Genomic DNA, 19,405 nt, shown 5'->3' with positions numbered 1-19,405 from the left:
GTATGGCAACAAATTCACTAATAAAAGATGAAGGAGAGGTCAGGCGAGGCAGAGTTTATCATGGAAAGATCCAGCCATGGATTCTCTTATTCCAGAGATGAAGCAATATCAAAACGCAGCTCTGCTTCTGTCAGTAGAGGGCTTGCCTTAAGCTGAAAGATCAAATTGTGGTCCCCTGAACCCATATAAAAGCAAATACTGGAGAGACAGGACAGGATAATCCCCAGTGCTGGAAAAGAATAATCATGATGTCAAACAAAGGAACATACAAACAAAGCAAAAGCAACGTGACAAGGCACTCTCTTTTTGCACAAAGGGTATGCCAGAACCCAGACAGGGCTCGCAAATACACATGGCCAAGATAACCTCTGATTTTATCTCCGATGCAGGTGGTGACTGTGTGTGTCTCAGTCCATTGATTTCCCAATGTGACTCAGTTGGATCATTGATATAAAAGGGACAAGAAAAGCTCAAAGTATATATGAGCCCTGATCAGGAAAAGAACTTTCTCACATTAAGACCCATCTGCCAACCTTCTACCTGAATCAGAGAACTCAAGACTTAGTAAAAGACCCTGTTTCAGAACATAACACAGAAAGCTGGGGGAGTTGGCACAGGCCTGTAATTTCAGCACTCAGAGAGGCAGAGGCAGGCTGATCTTTGTGTTTGAGGCCAGCCTGGTCTACAAAGTGAGTCCAGGACAGCCAAGGGTACTCAGAGAAACTCTGCTTCGAAAAAATAAAACCAACCAACCAAATAAAACATAACACAGAGAGTGACTGAGAAAAAACACACATGTGAACACTGCAAAAGTAGGTAATATACAACAAAAGGTAAAAAGCACAGCTCTAAACCAGTAGATGCTTTTGACCTAGGCTTACTAGTCAGTTACCTGTGAATCTGAGAGTTCTCATGATTCTAGACTTTGGCTTTACTGGAGTAATTACTAGTCAACTTTTCCGCAGTGTTTGCCCAGAGGCTACCAAATAATAGCTATGTGCCTTCCCCACGGCCTGCAACGAAAATAAAATGAGAAGAGAAAGATGAGGTGTAAAGTGGAACATTGCAGTTGGGAAATTCCCATTTACCTAAAAAGAAAAACCAAACCAAACAAAAACCCAAAATGTCCTGGTAAAAGAAGTCCAGAAAGAATTTAAATGGCATTCGCTATGAGTTAAGAAAAACAGGGCTAGCATTTCCTCATCTACATGGAGCTTCGGTCCCCATGAGTGACACCCAGGGGAGAAGTGGGCTCTCTCACAGCCAGCACCTCTGAGTTTAGCTACAGGTGTCTGTTCCTACTGCTAAAGTGCTCCCTTGCTGGGCAGAAAAGGAAGGTTTTGTTTGTTTCTTGATTGTGCTTGCATTTTTTTCATACAAAATAAAACTATCCATTCAACAAAATTGAATTTTTTTTTTCTTTTCCCAAGCAAATTTCACTGGGAAGCAGGAACCAGGAACTATGAGGTGATGATGGGCTGCCTATAACTATAATGGCCCTCGTGGCCAGTAAAAGGCAGGGTGGGGGTGAGGGAAGGAACACTGGAGGCCATGGCGAACTTCTCTGTCACCTCAAGATTTCACAAAGCACGCAGGAAACGCTTGAGTGTGGCTCTTCGTTAACCCGGCAGGTTAGCTAATCGCCTGTTTCACCATAAAATCCATTTTTAGCCCTGGTTTCTGAGCTACAAGCAAAACTTCGATGTGGCAGGCTTAGTGCCTCCCTTGCGACGGTTTGGAGGTGCTGTGAGTTGGTCTCTGTTGACTTAGGTAATCAGGAAATTGAGACAGTTCTTGGCCACAGCCGGGCTGACAAAGACTTCTTAGTACCCTACTGGTAGAGCCAACACACCCCCACATCCAGCCTGCTTTGGAAAATCTACTGGTGTGTTTTTGGGTGGATCAGATTCCTGAAGGCAAGAGATGGATTAACTGTCCAGGTGCCTCAGCCAAATTCCCGCTAATATTAATACAGCCTGTTTATATACATTTCCGCCTTTATATAGTGAAAATGACTTGCTCTTCAAAGTGAAGAGATCAGCAGCTTCCTTTGATCACAGAGGTTCCTAAGTGCTAGCCTGGTTTTTGTGGGTCACCTTCTAGCTCTTTTCTCCAGACTTTTTTTTTTTTTTTTTTTTTTTTTTTTTTTTCTAAAAACCTCTGGGGAAGGCCTGGCGTGATAGCTTGGATGGTAGAGGCTTGCCTGTCTAATTGCAGGATGCCCAGCAATGCATAAATCTAGTGTGGTACACATTGCTATAATCCTAGGCCTCAGAAGGTGGGGTCGTGTTCATCCTTGGCCACATACAAAGTTCAAGGCTAGCCTGGGGAGACAAGATTGCCTATCACAAGCAATCCAAAAGTCTTGGGGGAGTTTACAATTGTTTTTATGTGTATGAAACATTTACTGCAGGTTTATCGTATGAAAGAGAGGGTCTAGTCCTGTGGTGCAGTGTCTTTATGTCATATGTAAAGACTTAAGGGGCCCAGAGAAGTCTGGGTCACTCCTGCATGGCCTCAGCAGCTCTCCAATGTGAGCACACAAATAATTTCTACACTCTTCCCACAAGTTCTGTGTGTTCACAGCTCCTCCACAAGAGAAGAACCCGAGAGGGCATTTTAATTATATCTGTGACACTCAGCATCTTCACCTCTGAAATGTTGTAACGAAGTCACCATGAATATCATGGACCTGAGAGGGGCAGCTGTTCACACAACTTCCTGGGCAGGGGACAGCGAGACAGCTGGGGAGCATCTATCACATTCGTCTCTCCGAATAACCCCTGTAACTAAAGTGGAATTCAGTTTCTACTCCCAGTCCCACATACTATCAAATTACCAGCTGGCCCTCCAGGCACATGGGCTATCTTCATTTTTTCTCCTCTTAAATCACATGGTCTTGAAGTTCCCTTCCAAAATGTCAAGACTGTAAAAGAAACAGCCAGAGGGGGAAAAAAAAACATTGCCTCTGATAAGAAAATAATAAAGACAAGTAAAATTTCTACGCAAACATAATTTTTAATCCATTTGTTAATAAATATTGTAAAAGCCCTTCTCTGTTTCTGGAGCACAGGGGCTCTAAGACTCCTAATGGCAGAAAGTTGGGAATAGTACGTGTTTTAAGAATCCAGAAGGTAGAATAGTTTCAAAAAGAAAATTCAACTCAGGGGCAGCTTATTTCTTATGCGAAAACCTAAGAGGAAATTTCCTCTGTCATTGTTAGTATTGACTGTCAACTTGGCAGGATCTAAACTCACCTAGGAGACAAACCTCCGGCCATGTCTGAGAGAGGATTTCTAGATTAGGTTGCTGGAGACGGGAAGACCCACCCTTTAAGTGTGGACTCCCACAGGTGGAAGTCCTGAATGAAAAGGAGAACATGTGATGGACACTGCATCCTTGCTTCCCAGCTGAGGCCTGAACAGCTGCTCCTGCTCCCATCGCCATGCCTTCCCTGACACAGCGGGCTGAGCCCTTGGACTGTGAGCCTGAATGAACCTATCCTTCCTTAGGCACTTTTGATGGACATTTGATCACAGCAACAAGACGTTGCGGCGGAGTGATGGATTCATAGTTTTGTCTCGTTAAGTGCCTCGAAACAAGCTAAAGCCACATGAATAGATACTGGAGCAGGTGTTACCAGGGCAGAGCGAGGAGAAGAGCGAAACATCCTGGTACAAGCTGCACTATCTAAAATAGTAGAGAAGGATGGTTTTAGGGGAGATCCTCTTTAGACAAAATACTTCTAAAGCATTCTAAAATAATAATAATAATAAGTGTTGAACATCAGAGAAATAAGGAATTCGATAAAAAGCCAGTGAAGATACTGATCCCTGGAGCTAAGGCTGCTGTCGGTCCCCAAGGTTTGGATACTCTGTTCCACTTGAGGCCACAGATAGATGACAGGTATGTGCCCATGTGATTGAACTTGGACCAGTCCACATAAACATGCTTGGCTGGAAAATCCCACACCCCCTTTTCTGAGTTCAGGATCCCAGGTATCTGTGGGATATTTCAGCAGCTTGCACTGTGTTACGTAACATCATCTGGGTTTTCAAACTGCAGTGTGCATCACAAGAGCAAAAGTCACTAACGGCTGTACAAACGGATACCTTCTACACTGGGTGTTTCCAGCAGGCTGATAGTGCGGCCATCAGACTGCTTGGATTGTCTCCTGAACTCTACCATCCATGCGTCCTGGGCAGGCTTCCTCATCTCCTAGTGCTTCCATCTATAAAATGGAAGTACGAGCAGCACCTACTCCTAAAGTAGACTGGGCACTGAGAGCCCAGTCTAGGACTTGCCATGTCACCTACCGCAAGCTAAGTGTCAGCTCACAATTCGAAAGACTTTAAATAAATAGCACGCTAAGGGTTAGACTGCTGTCTGTCTACGCATGCTCCATGGAAAGTGCTCCATGCTGAACCACATTCCCGATGCTACTAATGTATACAAATGCACTCTCCTATTTCTGATTCACTGTGGGGAAGGCCAAAGGCAGCATGACTCTGCGAAGCTCAGAAAAACTAGGCCCTGAGTCTTCCTCCCTCCCACACCACCCTTTCCTCGTTCTTCCTTAACTCAACCACCTAGATGCTGAGGCCTGTTCACTCCGTGGGAAATTTTGAATGCCTTGCCTTTTATATCTCTGAAGAAAAAGGATGAAACAACAGCAACATCCAGAAAAATCCCCGTTACATATTCAGTGCATCCAAGTCTCTGAAGGTTTTTGCTTTGTTTTCTTCCCACCCAAAAAGCTTGTGAGGCATCAACCAGACAGTTTTATTTTTTAAGTTGGGGAAAACTTATAACATTTCCTGATAAGATATGTTTATGGAAAGGCCATGTTACAAAAACAGATTTTTTTTTTTTAATTGAAGCAGGAAATAACTTGGTTCCTGCGCCTGACTGCAGTTAGGAAAACAGCGAGAGGCTCGGCTAATAATAGTGCCACAGTGTGAACACACCTGGCATTCCTCAACAGTTTGCCTCGTTATCTGTGTCAGAAAGGATTTATCCCAGTCAGCTTCTTCTCTTGCCATCACATGAGATGACGTAGAATTTCCTAACACACAAATTCTCTCATCTCATTTACAGCCAGAGAGATTGAGAATGGATAGTTAGCCCACATCAGAACCTTATAACTCTTACACAGAATGGATGCAGCTTTACTTGGCAGTCCTTAGGAACCCTTTGGGGACCCTGGCCACAGCTATTCCAGTCCAAGTTGGCTGTTAAAGAGCTCTGTAATATTCATGTTTTGCCTGTGACTCAATTTCCATATGTGTAGAGTGAGTTACTTTTTTCCAAGTTTCCTTTAAATCTTCACATTCTGCCCCCCAACCCTATTCACCCTAATTTTTTTTTTACAATATCTTTATTTGGGAGGCAAGACAGAGCACATAGACAGGCCCACACAGAAAACTCTTGTGGTCATTCGCAATCCAAACCTAGGAAATCTGTATTAGGAGACCTGGCATTTTTTTTTGATTTAATCTTTGATCCTACCAAATGGTCTCGTAATAATGAATTGCGCAGGACCTAATCATGGCTGATTTTTTCCATTTTCTTATTTATCTGTCTATCCATTCTTCCATCCATCCACCCACCCATCCACCCACCCATCTATCCATCCTCTCATCTATCAATCCATGACTCATTTATCTCATCTATCTATCCATGTCCTACCCATAATCATCCATCCACCTATCTATCCATCCATCCATCCATCCATCCATTCCTCTATCAACCCATTCATCCATGCCCACCCACAATTACCCATCAATCTATGAACCATTTACTATCTATCTATCTATCTATCTATCTATCTATCTATCTATTTACCTACCTATTTCCTTTCCACCCACTTATCCATCCATCTCTCCATTCATCCATCATTCATGCATCCATCCATTCGTCATCTACCTACTCACCCATCCACTTTCAAATTGAAATCTCAAGCACTAAAAAAAAACTTTCCCAAGAATGTCTTTGAGGAACTGACCCAGTGCCTATAACTCTAGGGCCTGACTTTGAACTTCTCACTAGTTCACTGAATTTCTTTAGAATATCACTCTTAGTGTGAGGCTAGTGAGATGGCTCCATGGTAAAATCACTTGCCTCAAAAGCACGAGGACCTGAGAATTGTCTCGAGGACTCATGGCAGAAGTAGAGAACAGACTATTGAAAGTTGTTTTCTGACTTCCATGCATGTACTATGTCATGGGTGTAGTCTCTCTTATACTTACATATATGCACACATCATATATATGCATGCACATGTACATACATATATACACATTTTTAAGAAAAGAATATCACTTTGTGGCTTTGTTTGAGAAGTTGAACTGATAAAAGAATAGTCACCCTTTGTCTCTGGGTCCCTTTCATCTATTTCTCGAGAGTGATTGAGGCAATAGAGATCGAGTTCAGTGAACTGTTGGTACCTTTGAAATCGAAAGATGTTGACATGTAAAAGAATATAAATTTTAAAAAGAATAAAGTGCTTTATAAAGTTGCATTAAAATTTTTGTTAATTCTTTGAGAAATTTATATAGTGCATTTTATCATTTTATCTCTTCCCCAGATCTGGCAACTCTTCCCAGATCCACCTCCATCTCTCTTCCCACCCAACTTTGTTCTCTCTCTTTCTCCTCTCTTTCTCTCTCTCTCTCTCTGTCTCTCTCCTCTCTCTCTCTGTTTCTCTCTCTCTTCTCTCTCTCGTATCAAGTAACTTGTTTTTTTTCTTTAAGAAAATGAGATTTTACCCAGGAAAGTAGAAGGGTGGAGTTGTTTCCTGTTTGAGGCTGGCTCAACAGTGAGATGTGTGTGCTGCTGGAGTGCCTGCTTCAGAGTGGCACGAGGCCTAGAACAGCCTGGAAGGTGGGGCCTGGCCGGAGGGGGTAGGAAACCCCAAGACTTGTACCAGCTCTGTCAGCAGGCCAGCAGTGTGTTCCCGACCAGGTTGAATCCTGTAGGATTATTCACTGAGAGTTTTCCGTAAATGATTTTATTCTTTTTAGACACTACAGAGTTAACCAATAGCCCAAAGCTAATGTCATTGCACTACCCCAGTTAGTGTGGTCTGAATAGGGGCAAGCTTGGCACCACAAGCTCCCTTCAGTGTGACGTGGGGGGAAAAAGAGGGGGCATGTTTTTGTGCCCCATCCCCCTTCAGTGTAGTGTGAAGAGAAGAAGGGGCATGCTTGGTGTGCTGAGGAAGCAATGGAACGGCAGGGGTGCAGTTCAAAAGCTGTTCTTGTGTTCTGGGTTTTTGAGTTGCCGCTGCCCTGATGCCCTGCCTGCCATCAGTGGTGACTGCTTTTGGCCAGCTCTTCAGTCTGGTGCTCTGCCTGGTGACTGAGTCTTTCCTGTTCGCATGCTGATCATACTTGGAAATTATGAGTCATTGAAATGCAGCCATGAGCACTGGGGGTGGGGAGATTAGTAGGGAAAGTGCAGCCAGGACTTCCTGTTCCAACTCAGGGTCATTATCTAGGGGCAAGCTGGGAACTTCTGTGGTGACAGGACGCCCACATCCAGCTGGCACTTGCAACTCACAAAACTGATTTAGGGAGGGTACGGGGAGCCCCGGGACAAAAAGAAACGATTCAACCTTTTGTAGACCCCAGGGTGGACCTTCTACTTACTGTTAGCTGGGGAGGCTCTTAGCTATTACGTTTGCCTCCCTCTTCCACCACGCAGCCGCTGCAGCTGCAGTGCTATTTAAAATAACGGGGCATGATTAGGAGCATTACCGATTTAGCAGGAATTAGAAGACTTACATTCAGAGCGTAGGTAATTGACACCAACAGCCCTGTTCTTGTAATTCACGCGCTATGATTGATTTCGTTCCCCAGCAAGGCTTAAAAGAATGACCACAGCACAGTCAGCTATCAGATTACTGTGCAGAGCATTGAATGAGTGCTACCCTGCTATCTGCGCTGGTGTTGGCAGAAAACGTCTAAGTGGTTTGGCTTCAGAAGTCAGTCTAATTATATGGTAATATAAAAAGAGTTCAGCCTTAGAACATTTCTTTGTAAGGGACAGTTTACAGCTTCACAAATCGTGAAGTCAGCGTAAAGAGCCTTTGTTATTGACAGATACATCAGTCATTGATGATTTGGGGATGTACAAAAAATCATGTGTCTGGCTGTGTGTGTGTGTGTGTGTGTGTGTGTGTGTGTGTGTGTTTGTGAATGGAGGCCAGAGGTCCAGACTCAGTATCCTGAGCCGAACACTTGGGAGGCAGAGGCAGGCAAATCTCTAAGGCCAGCTTATTCTATGCAGTGAGTCCCAGGACTGCCAGGGTTACACCGAGAGACTCTCTTGAAAAATGAACAAACAAAACAAAAAGACTGTTTTGCCTTCTTTAATCACTCTCCACTGCCAAGTTCTTTATATGGCTTCAGGAATGGCGCTGGCTTGGGTGGCAAGAGAATGAAGAAAAGATAAATAGAGACAGACACAAACAGATGCAGCTGGTCGGGTAGGCTTGGCTTTCCGGTGGAGAAATCTTAGCACTGTTGTTACAAAGTTGAACAGAAAGATGGGGCATTGAGCCCAGCTGATTAAGAAGGCAGCTTTAGCATGTCTTGATAGGAGCGGTCTCTGTAAGGGAATAGTCTTCAGGTCATAAATATCTGGTGTAAGAAGGCTTTGGTGGACATTTTTTTTTTTTTTTTTTGACACATTACTAGCGTCCGTACCATCCCTCTGAGCCTCACCTAGGAAGAGGGTTGTTTTGCCATTTCTCACGGGTCTGAGGCTTTGGAGTCCTTGAAATGGTGGTACCCATATCAACAGATCACATTCACTCAAGACTCCCACACGCCAACTTGTCTCTTGAGACAGGGTCTCTCTCTAAACCTATTGTTCATCAGTTCCACTAGGCGGTCTGGTTAGTGAGCTCCAGGCCAGTCCCTGTCTCTGCCTCCCCAGTGCTGACAAAACAAATCACACGGTTTTGCTGGATTTTACATGGGTTCCAGGGATCTGAACTCATGCTTGCTAGGATCACCTTCCCAATCCCAAGGGTATATTTTCCAAACTGTAGGTAGTGATGTATACTCTGAAATACCCTGCTAGTGTTACTAAATGGCTCCACTGCAGTTTATTTGGGTGAAATTTGAATCATGATGTGTCATCACATTTCATCCCAACGGCACACTCTAATTAACAATGCTGAACACAAGATGTCTGATAAAATGACGATGAGATGTATTACTAGATCCATGGATTCTACTCTAAAAACCTGAGGAAACAATGAAAAAGAAAAAAAGAGACAGCCAGTACACAGTGTTGAAATAAATCGTGATTATGTTTGCCTGTTTACTTATGGCAAACAGGCATAGCCTGGGATGGAGCAATTTCTCTAGCTTCCTCCACGTAACTTTCATTCAACCATCAGAAACAATCCAGAGTGCCTCACCTTGCTGTCCTGCTGTATGCCCCTGGGCTCCTAGGCTGGCTCTCCCAGCCTCCAAATGCATGTGTTGTTCTTTTTCCCTTAGGAGTAAAAGTAGTAATTCTTCCAGTCAGTTTAAGGGCCACACCCTTGCAGATTTCAGTCTCCTCCGAAGCTTCTACTTCCCGTTCTGTTTAGAAGCCTGTGACTATGTGCTCATAGCCTTTGCTCCACTGCAGCGTGAAGGTAAATTACTTTGTTTATCACTCCATTAGACCTGAGGTTTATGAGCCCAGGAATCTCAAGATAAATAACCAGCTATAGGATCTGTAACAATCCCTGACAGAGATGACAGTTGATAAAAGCTTTCCGAATGTTTTGGGAACTCCGATAAGCCAAATTTCTGTGATGCCACTACATTCAAAGTATACCTAAACTTCAGTCATAAATGTTTTTCTTATACTCGGGATCCTAGCTTTTTCCTGCACCTGACACAAAAAATTCAAAAAGAGAAAGTATTTATTTTGGCTAACCATTTTTAGAGGTTTTGTTCTTAGTTGTCTGGCTGCATTGCTTTATAGTGGACAGAGTGAATATGCTGGGATAAGACATGACCCTCCAGGACACATACCCAGTGACCACCTCCCTCCAACCAGGCCTTGCTTCCTAACAGCCCGTCAATGGTGTCCATCCATTTTCCTTTTATAAGCCGTGACTGCTTCCAGGGCTAGAAAGCTAACTATTTCTTAAACTGCCTTGCAGATAGGGTTGCGTTGTTCAGATGAACTCTCACTATGTGCTAATGAAGACGTAAGGTATGCAGGTTTGGGGGGCCATGACACAGTTCAGGAGCACAAGGCGAACTATGGCTTCTGGAATGGGAAGGCATCTCTGATGAGAGGTGTGACTTCTGTCTCGAATGGACTAGCCTATAAAGTGGCCAAGAGAATAGGTTTTGGTGTTCTTTGCTCGAAAAAAAATGGATAACCATTGAAGATTGTTTGACCCCAGTTGTCCTTTCACTACGAAAGTATCAAGGCATCATGCCACACACCTTAAATATAGAGATCCCCATGGTGAGCTACTGGCCCAAACAACACTTGAAATTAATAGCCAGCTCTCCCCAGGAGGGTGGTGAATGACAGGCAAGGCTTTCTCTGCAGCCTCCCAGGGTCCCTCCTTAGCTTGGTGTGGGAGATGTCTCATTCCATCTGTGTTTGACCCAACTATGTTGTTTATGTCTATTGCTGGGGTCCTGCTATTCATACTAGAGATACTTTCCTGACACCTCATCTCCTCTAGTTCGTCAGTCGGATCCTCTTCACTTAGAGGTCTCAATTAGGATCCACACTGACCCCAGTAGAGTGAACAGGTATTTGCACTCTGCCTCATACTACTTGGCAGCTAGGTCCTCGCCCACACAGGGCCCTGTGCAGAGCAGATGCTCGGTACAGTCCGTGGCACTGACTGGCCGGGGACACTTTCATAAACTCATGTGAAATTCAGCCCCTGGGAATGCTGCACGAGCAGCAGGTCTGTGCTCCCTTCCTTTAATCTCCCCCTTCAGAAACGGGAATTTCTTAAATGAAATTTAAGGGAGCCTCAGGCTGACACTGCTGATTTCTGTCAAGAGTTAATTATGTGTGGAGTCTGAAGGGACTTCCCCGTGTGGCTTATAAGGGGAGTGATGAGGGGGCATTTAAGAGACACAGCTGGGTAATGGAAAGGAATTCCGAGTTTAAAGACTGGCTGTTTCATCTGCTTTGGGGAGATTTTTTTTCACCCACACATTTTAGTGATGCTTATTGAAAGAGAGAAAATACTTAACTTTCCAGAAAAATCCTTTGACTGATTATCTCTTTGCATTATCAGATTGGGAAGAAAAAAAAAGGAAATTCATATTATCTAGACTGAAATTCTTAGGTAGTATAGGTCTTGAAATTGTGTCAGTCTTCATGTGGTTGACATAAGTGGGAATGTTTTATCCCAGCACAGTTCTGCAAATATTGACTAATTTTTTAAATGTTTCCTTAGCATATATTAATTATATGTAATAATGGGTTTCATTACATTTTCATGTAATGTACATAAAATGTTTTGATCATAGCCACACTTCATTTCTGTTATCCTCTCGCCTTAAAATGTTGCTTTTATTATATTTATTTATGCGCGCGCGCGTGTGTATGTGTGTGTGTGTGTTGGCAGGAGAGGGCATGGGCCACAACACACATGTGGTCAAATAACAGTTTGCGGTAATCATTCTCTATGTCTACCATGTGAGTCCTGGGGATCAAACTCAGGTTGACATGCCTCATGGCAAGTGCCTTTACTTCCTGTGCCACTTTACTGGCCCTCTGCTGTTGCTCTCTCTTGCTACCACTTAATCTCTTCCTCTTTCTAAACAGCTCCCCTTTTGTTTTCATGACTTTTTTGTTTTGTTTTCTTTTCTTTGTGACCCTGTGAGTCTCATTAGGGTTGTTTACAGGTGCCTGAACTCCTCACCAGTGGCCACCACTGCAGAAAAGTTCTCTCCTTCCTCCTCTAACATTAACTGCGCTCGCAACCCGTCTCCTTCCAAGTATGGATAGGCCCAGTTTTGTATAGATGATCACAGCTAGGCAGCAATTCTCATCGTACCCACACCTCTTGCTCCAGCTTTTCCATTCTCTCCGCTCTGTCTTCTCTGGTGTTCTTTGAGGCTTGGATGGGGTGATACAGGTGTCCCATTCATGCTGAACACTCATTATTCTCAGTATTATAAGTTTCTGTAGTTCTTGCTAACCACTGCAAAAAGAAGCTTCTCTGTCACTATGGCTGACAACAAAACTATTCTACGAGCATAAACGCAGTTCTTTAGAAGGTGATTTGACAGTCTCATGCTGTCAGTTTTGCAGAACAATAGCAGTAGCTTCCTCACTGGGACTTATGATTTGCCCAGCCATGTGCTTTCGACTAGGTTTGTAGTGTAAGATCTGAATTTTCAAATCTATCAGAAAAGAGCCTGGTTGCTGCCATAACAAGACTTTGCCACTGTTTTGCAAGCGGGCTCATCTTGCCTGGCCATCTGTGTTCCTGCACAGGGAAGCCGCGGCTGAGTAACACTGCTGATCACAGTTCTCCTCCAGCAGCCTGTGTACAATCTTCTGATTTCATTCAAAATTAACCAGTAGGGATGAAGCTTCCAGCTCCGTTCCTGGCTGGTTTCTCTACATCCCGTGACCAAAGTGTGGTGTCTTCAGCCATAGGTTCTTACTGTCTGGTTATAGCGGCCAAGAAAATGTTGCATTTCCTTTTAAAGACCTTTCACATGTGGAACAGCTATAAACAAGAGGATGGGTCATAAAAAGGTCATTGTCTACCTTGTGGCGTGATCTAAGAGACATTTTTTTCCAACCTCAGTGTCCAGTCAGGCTTTCCTGTCATTGTTCAAAATTAGTCTGGCATAACCCTGAAGCTCTTTCTGTCTACATAAAGAAAGCCACCAAGGAAGCCAGGCCTCCCTGAGTGCCTGTAATCTCAGCACTCAAGGAGGCAGAGGTGGATTGCTGTGACTTTGAGGCCAACCTAGTCTACAAAGTCCAGGACAGCCAAGGCTACACAGAGAAACCCTGAGGTAGAAGTTTCTGGTTTCTTTGGAAAGTCAGTTGTGTCATGTGAATATGTTTTTTTTTGGGGGGTGGGGGTGGAGAGGTTCCAGCGGGGGATCCCAAGTGAGGAATGTGGGAATGTTTTTCCCCTGTGGAAAACAACCCTCTTGGAAAATAGCCCCCATGAATGCACGAGGGATGCTGGTCATCTGAAAGCTACCTTGTGCAAGGGGTGAGGGTTTTGTGAGCTACAAAACATCCTTGTGTGGACTTTGGGAAGGGTTAAATAGAAGGTCAGAGACAGTGAGACAATGCTTTCTGCATCTCTTCACCTTCGCATTGCTACAGGTCACATCCTTTGCTGGTCTTTACAGAGAGAAACAGCTTCAGAGAGCTGCTTGTGCTGCCCTGGTTGGGTTCAGCCCTTAGGCAGACTCATGCCATTGGAGCAAAGTGTAGCCATTTCCACAGAATCATTCAGCTTCTGCTGACGAGTCTTGCTGCTGCTGCTTTGCCAGACTACCAGGATCCTGACTACTGAGTTTGGTAATCTCCAAATAACCCAATGACCCTAATCAGCAGGAAGTAGACAAAAGAGTTCTACAGCCCCTTTCCCTACTAATCTTCTACCTAAGGGTGCGGGGGTGCATAGGAAGGGAGGTAAAGCTGTTTAAGAACTTGAAATAAAGTAGACTTTTGAAAAATCTAAGCTTGAAAAACAAACAACCAATACCATCAGGTTCAGGTAATGGCTCAGCTGGTAGAAAGATTACATAGCAAGTGCAAAGACTTAAATTTAATCCTCATAATCCATATAATTCCCTGGTGAAGAGGAACACCTTGTAAATTCCAGCTTGTGAGGAAGAAAGAATGCCTGAGACTCAGTGGCCAGTCAGTCTAACCTATTTGGTGACCAGTGAGAGTCTCTATCTCAAAGAGAGTGTATAGCATTCCTAAAGAAAGCTCTTGAGGTGGTCCTCCAGCTTCCACGTGCACAGGTGCCCCCGCTCATACACTAATATGTACATGGACACGAACACACAGACATTTAAGAAACAGAACAAATGAGAATTTGGATGTTGTAGGAATGTGCTTATGTGAGTGTCCATGTGTGCCCATGCGGAGGCCAGAGGACTCCCCATTTGTTTCTCCCAGGATCTCTCAGCCTTGTTTGTTGAGACAGGGAATCTTCTTGGCTGAGAGCTTATCTCAGTAGGTAAGGCTAGCTCACCTGTAAGCCTCAGGGATCCTCCTGTCCCTACCTCCCCAGTGCCTGGCTTATAAACACACACAACCATGCCTTGCTTTATGTCTGGGTTCTGGGGATCAGAGTCTGGTCTTCATGCTCACAGAACAAGCACAGTACTAAGGCACCGCCACAGCTCCAGCCCCTTTCCTTAATTTGCATTGCATTAACTTTAGCATCTGCCTCCTTCAGCACCGGCACCAGATAATTTCAGGCTGTTTCCTAAAAAAAAAAAAAAAAAAAAAAATAAAAAAAAAAAAAATCAAATCAAACAATGAGCATTTGCCAACATTAAAACTCCTTCAGAAAAGCAGGAGATACAGGCCCTGAAGGCAGTTTAAAGAGAGGAGCCACAGTAGAGTTTTGAGTGATGCATGAGTGTGTTGTTGCCTGGGGTAGCTTTTTATTTGGTACAGTGCTCCTTTTGATATGGAAGAGTTTGTATATTTTTAAAAGCCAGTTTCTTAACATGACATTTCTATCTAAGTCACTTTGAATTGAGTTTTAAAATGATCTTAGTGAACGAAGACTTTGGGTGACCTTTTTTCAGAAAAAAAAAAAAAAAAAGGAGGAAATTTACGTCCTGTAGCGGAGAAAACATTCTTTAAAAATGCTGGAAGGTGGGAATGTTAGAATTAAGAGACAAATGTCCATACTGGCTTGTAACTCAACACTCTTGGGGTTCCACTTCTAAAGCTGGGAGTAGTTCAGAAGCTAAAATGCTTCGTCTTCAAACTTGAAGACCTAGCTCCATCCCTACAGCTCTTGTCAAAAACGCTGGGAGGGCCGCTCAACCTCCCACTGCTGGTGAGATAGCTGGACGCTCCACAACTTGGTGAGTTCCAGGCCAGTGAGGACCCTGTCTCCTAAAACAAAGTGCCTGAGGAACGACATTTGAGACTATTCACTGGCATGTGTACATGAAACACACACACACCCACACACACACACACGCACCACCTACCACAACGCACATATACACACCTTACAACACACACCACAAAGCACACACACACACACACACACACACGCACGCACACACGTATACACACACACAAACACACCACAGCCTGTAACCTTGATTAACACCTTCAGATTTCCTGTCATAGTTGTAAAATCATGCTATTATCTTCTGTAATGGTTTTACACCTCAACTTGGTCTAACCAGCATTCAGATATTTGGTCAGACATGATTATAGCTGCTTTGGAAAAGGCATTTTTTTTTTTAATATATAAAATTAACATAAACTGGACGGGTTGTTTTCTTTTTCATGGAGCACAAGACTTCACACATGCTAGGGAGGTACCACTGATCTACACACGCAGGCCTAAATATGTGGGTTCCGAGTCAAGCAGCATTACTTCCCAGGAAGTGAGAGGGTCTTGCCCCATCAACGGAAGGCCTTGGTCCCTTCCTGAGCAGGAATTTACTCTCAGATAGTTTCTGTCATCTCGTCCATTCTGGGACTGTCCACCAGCAGCCTTGTGGCAACGTTGGCTACACTGGCAATTTTCTTTTAAACTTTGATGTATTTATTTGCTTATTTATTTTCTTGTTTAGGTAAGTGAGCACACTAGCACTTGTGTGAAGATAAGGTGCCAATTTGCTGGAGCTGTTTCTCTCTTCCTACCGTGTGGGTCCGGGGGGGATTGAACTCGCTTGGCAGCAACACTTTTACCTATTGATGTATCTTCACAGTGCTGTCAATTCTTTAACATAATAGACTCCATCCGCATACATTCTGTCTCTGTGGGGAACCTTGAGGAACACATTAACCCCAGAGGCTTCTGACCACAGGAGAGGTAAAAGATGGAAGGAAGACTGCTTGCCACAGCCCTGGCCCATGACCAGCAGCCTCTCTTGGGCACACTTTCTTCCCTTTCCCCCTCTTTCTTTCCTGAACTTCATTCCCCCCCCCCCCCGTACAGAAAAAACGAAGAGGTCAGAGAGAGAAGGTAACGTCCAAAGCAACCTCCATCTGTGATGGTCTCTGTGTGTGCAGGAAGATCCAGGCTTGAGCTGTGTGACATTCAAATGCTGCTCAGATCGGGAGCTATCAAGGGAGAGAGGCATGTGAGATGTATAGAAATATGTGTGTAGGACATAAGCCTCTTCTGGGGTACGCAAAGGTTTAGTGGCATCAGTGGGGCACTCCTGGTCACCCTGGAAATATCCTCTCAAGCCTGAGTGGTTGGGGAAAGCAGGGTACAGACGCCGACTCTGTCAGAAGGCGTTGGGGAAAGTCCCTGCTGTACTGTGCGCTCATGTGTGTATCTGTGCATCTGTGAGCAGCAAGAGGTGGAGAAGCATTCATTTGATGGACTCAAAAGAGCTCATAGGCCAGGGTCTATGGCCACTATACACCTCCCATGTCTGGAAAATGATGGTCCAGTATAGCTTTTGTTAGGGGAGAATCCTTGCTGGGTGTGGTAGTGCAGGCCTGGAATCCCAGTTCTCTTGAGGCAGAGGCAGGAAGATTGATTCAGACTTTAAGGCCAACCAGGGCTACCTAGTGGGAAGAAAAACTAGGGTTCCAGGTTGTATTTTAACTATGCTCTTAAGAGGTTCACTGAAAAGTTGCTGGTTTTATTTCAGGATCTGTGTTGTCTCCTTCTTTCCTCCTCCTCCTCTTTCTCTTCTTCTTCTTCCTCCTCCTCCCCCTCCTCCCCATGTCTTCCTTCTTCTTCTGGAAACTTTAATTATCTGACTATCTTGGAACTTGAGCTGTAGTCTAGGCTGTCCTCGAACTCACAGAGATCCATCTGCCTCTGTATGGGATTAAAGGCATATACCACTACCGCCTGGCTGTTCTTTCCATTTTTAACCCATGAAGAGGCTAAATACTTGAGCTGACCTGTGAGCACTTTGTGTCTCTGAGCCCTTGGGTATAATACCCAGGCAAGCCTTTGTAAACTTGATGGTGCTATGCAAGGGAAGCGATTATCAAGATTGCAGCACAGTCTCAAGTGACGCAGCTGAAGAAAGTCTACCTGAGAGAGTATCTTCCTGCGAGAGTATCTTTCCTGATGTTTGAGTTTTCTATTTTCATCCTGACATACACTGTGAGCCCATATCACAGTAGACAATGCCCCAAGCCAATGGACAAGACTAGCAACTGCTTACACAATGGAAATCAAGAGGCTAGAGTTCAGCTTCCCACTCAATGGACCACTACCTATGGCCCATAATCTGGGTTCTAGCCCACTGCCTTGTACATTGCTCTATTGCTGAATGTGTCAGAGCCATTTTAGGTACATTCACTTTCCTGGCAGTTCATTGTCTGAAGGCACAAGGAAGGCTTTGGAGATGGCTCAGCACATAAGAGCACTTGCTATGTAAGAGAACCTGGGTTTGGATATGCAGCGTCTACTTAAAAAGCCTTGGTGGCTCTCATGCCTAGAACCTCAGCACTATGGGGTAAGAACAGGGAAAGGAGGATGGACAGGGCTTGCTGCCAGCCTAGCTCCAGGATTAGTGAAAATCCTGTCTCAGGGGAACAAGAGAGCAAGAACAGGGCACCTGTGGTCTTCCTTTGGGCTGTGCTAATGCATGCGTACATATACCACACACATACAAGGTGGGGGAGGGAGGGAGAGGGGTGGAAAGCTTTGCTTCCATTTCCTGTAGAAAAAAAATTCGAACCATACAAGGCTTTAGAAAAAGACAGCTTCTCTTTTTCTCAAGTGTTGTTTTAGAGGTGATGATTGCCCAGTTTCCCATGACAAAATTTGCGTCCCTGCCTATAAACCTTCACAGCGAAAGTTGGGTTATTGTCTCCAACCCCCCAATCAGCACATATTTACTGTGAAATGATTAATGCATTTCAAGCATGGTTCTTGGGCAGGGAAGGTACTGGTGAGTGGACCCTACATTTCACGGGGACACAAAAAAGACAGCCCAGCATATTAGAAATTAATGTTAACTGTGTTGGGGGTGGGGAATCACAATGAAGTAAAGAGGTTCTGAGGGTCTGGGAATGGGAATTGGGGCTGCGTTTCCTGCAAACAGGTCTCTTTGAGAGGGTAAAGGACTATTTCAGTTAGGCAGCATTATGATGACAGCAGCTGTCAGGTACAGCAGCAAAGACAGGCTTATGTCTTGGAGAACAGCCTATCAAGCAGAAACAGTGGATGCTTCAAAGACAAGAAGTTCATGAGGTACACCAAGAAAGGTTAAAAGCAGAAGAGACAGGAGAGTGTGGACAGCGAGACCAGATTGGGCAGGACTGAGATGGAATTTAGCCAGAAGGCTTTATTTAAGAGGGGACATGTCATGGCTCATATTTTCAAAGGGCCGCTCGCTGCGACTGCTGTGCTGTGAACAGATTGAGGTGTGAAAGTGGGGGGAGGGGGTGTGACTTGGGAAGCAGCTGCTGTCCTCCTGAGAGAGGACTGCGTTCAGATCAGGGTGGCAGCAACGGCACCCAGGGATAGCTAGCTTAAGCTCGGGACTTAAGTGCAGTGTCCCAGTTTGCAAAGGATAAAAGGTGGGGCCAGCAGTTTCTGCAGGGTCACACTGTCTACAGCGTGAGGAGGGGATGTGTGGAGTTGGTGACAAATGCACGACTTGATATTTTTTTGAATGACCCTGCCGACAGGTTGGATACAATGAGTGAAAGAGAAGAACAAGGAGACAACTGCTTTTATTTGGCGGCTGAGGCGGGAGCTCAGAAGGTCGAATGCTTGTCTAGCTTGTATGAGGCCCTGGGTTCAACCTCCTAGACCCACAGAGGCCAGGCGTGATGGGTCACAACTGTTATTCCAGCACTGAGGAGGTAGAGGCAGCAGGATCAGAAATTCAGTCATCCTCAGGTACTCAGTGAGTTTTGAGGCCAGCCTGTACTACAACAGATTACTTTTTTTTTTTTTTTTGGCACAGGCAGTCATTCGGGCCATTATGTAGCAAGAAAATATCTGGTAATTGACAGTGTGAGGAGGAAAAGAGGAAGTTGTGGGGGGAGGGGAGAGGTTTGGTTTGAAAATAAAAGGGTTCAACAAATTGAGATAAGATGTTTTGAGAAGTTGGAAGTGCAGAGTGGTGGTGTAGACCTATGATCATAGCAGCTGGGAAGCTGCAAAATCAACCTGGGCCACCTTGCAAACTCTTGTCTCCAAAACCAACCAACCACCTTAACAAATAGAAAGCCAGCCCACTAGATCAAATAC

At 44.6% G+C, this 19,405-nt stretch overlaps 1 long non-coding RNA gene across 1 annotated transcript; it reads right to left on the bottom strand.

Moving 5' to 3' along the window:
• Positions 1-83: 83 nt before the first annotated feature.
• Positions 84-2,976, bottom strand: LOC132652456 (uncharacterized). Its single transcript, XR_009590044.1, has 3 exons — positions 2,840-2,976; positions 893-1,013; positions 84-229 (listed from the first exon to the last, which is right to left on the bottom strand). It is a non-coding gene; the product is annotated as an uncharacterized LOC132652456 (long non-coding RNA).
• Positions 2,977-19,405: the final 16,429 nt, after the last annotated feature.

Source organism: Meriones unguiculatus, chromosome 2 (assembly GCF_030254825.1).
Source record: "Meriones unguiculatus strain TT.TT164.6M chromosome 2, Bangor_MerUng_6.1, whole genome shotgun sequence".
NCBI lineage: Eukaryota > Metazoa > Chordata > Mammalia > Rodentia > Muridae > Meriones > Meriones unguiculatus.
Note: the sequence above shows the minus strand (reverse complement) of the source record. Positions and strands in the feature narration are given on the sequence as shown.